Here is a 3,851-nt window from a genome sequence, read left to right on the forward strand (position 1 = left end):
GATGGTGGTGGTGGTGATGGTGGTGATGGTGATGATGGTGGTGATGGTGGTGGTGATGGTGATGGTGATGATGGTAATGGTGATGATGGTGGTGATGGTGGTGGTGGTGATGGTGATGATGGTAATGGTGATGATGGTGGTGATGATGGTGGTGGTGGTGGTGGTGATGGTGGTGGTGTTGATGGTGGTGTTGATGATGATGATGGTGGTGATGTTGGTGGTGATGGTGATGGTGGTGATGCTGATAGTGATGGTGATGGTGGTGATGGTGATGGTGGTGATGCTGATAGTGATGGTGATGGTGATGGAGGTGGTGGTGGTGGCAGTCGCGAGAAGCACGGCTGTTCTGGAGGTGATCCTGAGGGTGGTCACAAGGGTGCTGATGGCTGTGTGGGCAGGCAGCTCTGCTGTTTGCAGTGTGTGCCAGCCTGGGGGACAGAAGTGGTGCAGAGTGCATGGTAGGCAGCATCATGGGAGAGATGTGTCCCCCGGCACTACAGGACCATGATGTCAGGTGCCCTGTGTGTGCTGTGTGGATGCTTGACATACACTGAGTCTCCGTGGTGTCACAGCCCTGCAGACAACGCACGGTCTCTGCAGCTCAGCAAGGGAGGCCTGTGCAGGTCTGGTCGTGTGGCTCCGCTGTCCACAGCTGGTCTCCCGGGAGTGCTGACCCAGGCCCAGGCCCAGCCCCTCAGTGCTCGTGACATCAGGTGGTGTCACAGGCCTGAACACACATGGCTGGTCACTGCCAGGCCCCCAGGGGCCGCGCGGCAGGTCCATGGTGCCGCCGGGCCTCAATGTAAAGATGGCGTTGTGCTTGCTTTCACGCCGCCTGGGCTCGCTCCTGTGTGGCCTGCCCTGCTGGGGACTCTGGCCCCTCCTCCCTTCTCTGGCCCTGGTTCCTTCTCAGAAACACGGACCGTAACAGCCCCATCTCCTGGGACTGCTACGAGGATGGCGGGTTCTGTGCCATGAGGACAGCCTGGCATGCAGTGTGCACATAGCCTTGTGTGGCCCCAGCCTCCTCTGGCACTGCTGCGCCATGGAGTCCTCACCACAGCCCGGCAAGGGAGGAACTTTGAGGCCCAGGGCTCAGGCTCAGAGAGGGCAGGCCCTTGCCTAAGGAACACACAGCACAGCTGGACTCCATCCAGGATGACAGACAAAACATCCCTGCTCTGACCTTGTCCTGGGCTCCACAGCCACCCCTCTGGGGGACCGTAGAAGGCTCCATCCCAGTCCAGGCCGACGTCCTGTTCCCACCTTGGCCCTGTAGTCTGAGGCCAGAAACTATGGCTCCGCCTCCTGCCCAGAGCCCAGGGCTGCTCAGAGGTTACAGAAGGTGATAGAGCTGGTGCCCTGCCCGCCCGCCCGGCAAAGGCCAGTGGGGTCCAGTTACTCATGGGGGGCACTGTGCCCGGGGGTCCTGAGGGATGGGCTGTGTCTCCGCCCACAACAGGGAGCACGTGGAGACCTCTGCTCCCTCAGCCCCTTAAGACCAAGACTTAAATAACTGCTGACTGGGGCCCTAGGGAAATGCAGGGGAGGCTCCTGCCTCGCAGGGAGCACCCAACTTGGAGAGTAATGCTTCTTTGCCGTCCCAGGTGGGAGTGGATGAAGCCTGGCTCTGCGTCACCCCACAACTGCATCAGGGAGCTCAGCATGGGTTTGAGCCCCAGCCCACCTGCCAGCCTGGGGTGGGGGAGCCCTCGGCGCTCTGGGCCTTGGTGCCTCCACCCCCACTACCTCTGCCAGCCCTGAACAAGCAGGAGCTTAATTACCCAGTCACTCTATCCTGCGTGGCTGGGCAGCTAAGCCCGAACATCTGGCCCCAGGGCCCGAAGCCAGGGAGGCCAGCCAGCTGCCCCACCCCCGCCAGCCCCGGCCCCAGCCCTGGACACCACGTCCGTCCGTCTACAGGACAGCTGAGCCCGCCAGCCTGCACCTGGCCCAGAAGAGTGGCCCCCTCGGCCTCACAGGCACTGCAGCTGCAGAGGAGAAATGGATTTCAGCTGCATTCATGTCCCGGCACACACAGAGCAAAGCGGGGACAGTGGGACCCTAACCGGAGGAGGCGCGAGGGGGCCCTGCTGAAAACCCCGGCCAGCCCCACACCTGCGGTAGACACCTAGAGCACAGGCTCAGTCCAGGCTCTGAGACCCCACCCTCGGGAGTGCACTCCACCCACCTCATTCAGATTCTCTTTTATTTTTCTGATAAGCTTTCACCCCACCCCAGCCCAGTGTGGAACCCCTGATCCTCCGGCTTTAGCCTCGCAAGGCTTGCGACACAGGTGTGTGCTGCCACCCCTGACCCTGCTGCTCTACTCCATGCGCAGGCGGTGTGTCAGGCCCCAGCTCCTCACACCCTCCATCCGCTCCTCCTGTAGGGTCTAGAAGTCAGCACAGCCTCAATTTCCCTCCTCTCCTCCAAGGAGGGTGTGGCGCCTTCCTCACACCACAGACAGAAGGGCAGGCTCGCTGACTGCACACGGGACGTGCCTGCTTCAGCCTACACACAGCCCACACTTACTGGTGGCCTCCGCTGTGTGCACACGCACACCCTCCATCGCTCCTCCCCTGGGCCCTGGTGCTACTCCCCTCCCTGCTAGCCAGGCAGGGACAGAGTCCCGGGTGTGAATATGACCACTGTGTGACCTCAGTGGGTCCCCCTCAAATGGGTGCCAGCCCCACCAGGTGCTAAGGACCCGACCATTAGCGCCAAGGGCGACCTCCTGAGTGTGGCACCCACCAGCCTCCCCACCGCACAGGTCCTGCTGGGCCATCATCACCTTCCAGTTAATCCACAGCTGCCACCACCAATTAGCACGTGCGTGGCCTCCCGGTGCCCCCTGCCCTGTGGCACCGCCACACAATCGCACCTGGCCAGCAGGCTGCGTGCCTGGCCTCACTGCAGGGCTCTCGCTGCTCCCGTGACCCCACTGCACATGTCTGGGGAGCCCAGGCAGGATGTGGGTCTCCGCTGTTCAGCTTGGACCTGCAGCGAAGGGCCCTGGGGTGCTCCCTGCTGGCACATGGCCACCTCCCTCACTGGGCAGCACCCGGGGCCACAGCAGGGCGCTGGGGTATGCTGGGCCAGAGGGCGACACCCGATCCAGCCAAGTTGTAGCCTCACTGGGCTCTTGGCCAAGCAGGCATGGAGAGGAAGAGGCAGTGTCCGCAGCAGCACCACGGCCAGGAGCCGGGGAGGTGGGAGTGGAGGCCACAGGCGCCTGCCGGACCATCTCCAGCGGCTGTGTGTGGACACGTGTGTGCGCGCACACCAGGCTCGAGTGCTCATGGAACTGCAGAACACAAAAACCATGTTGTCACTTATGTGTGAGACACACTCAAGCTGTGAGTGTGTGTGTAGATGTCTTTGACAGCGTCTTTCTCCCCCCACACCGGTACTGGGGACTGAACGCAAGGCCTTTGCACTCAGCCCCTTTTTATTTTTCATTTTAAAACAGGGTCTCACCGGGCGTGGTGGCGCACTGCTGTAATCCCAGCACTCGGCAGGCTGAGGCCAGAGGATTGCTGTGAGTTCGAGACCAGCCTGGGCTACATAGTGAGTTTCAGATCAGTGTCAACTACATAGTGAGACCCTGTCTCAAAAACCCGAAATAGGGTCTCAACTTTGCTAGCAATTTTGCTAAATCGCCCAGACTGGTCTCAAATTTGCAGTCCTCCTGCTTCAGCCTCCCAGAGTGTTGGGATGACAGGCTTGTATGATCTCAAAGACAGCATCTTTGAGGATGGCGTCTGCCACTCGAGTGGCACCACGTAAAGCTTGGCTTGGCAATGGAAAAAAGATTCTTGGGAATGAACAGCCCACCAGTTCCTGCTCAG

Source organism: Fukomys damarensis, unplaced genomic scaffold (assembly GCF_012274545.1).
Source record: "Fukomys damarensis isolate Sample0158 unplaced genomic scaffold, DMR_v1.0_HiC HiC_scaffold_19, whole genome shotgun sequence".
Classification (NCBI taxonomy): domain Eukaryota; kingdom Metazoa; phylum Chordata; class Mammalia; order Rodentia; family Bathyergidae; genus Fukomys; species Fukomys damarensis.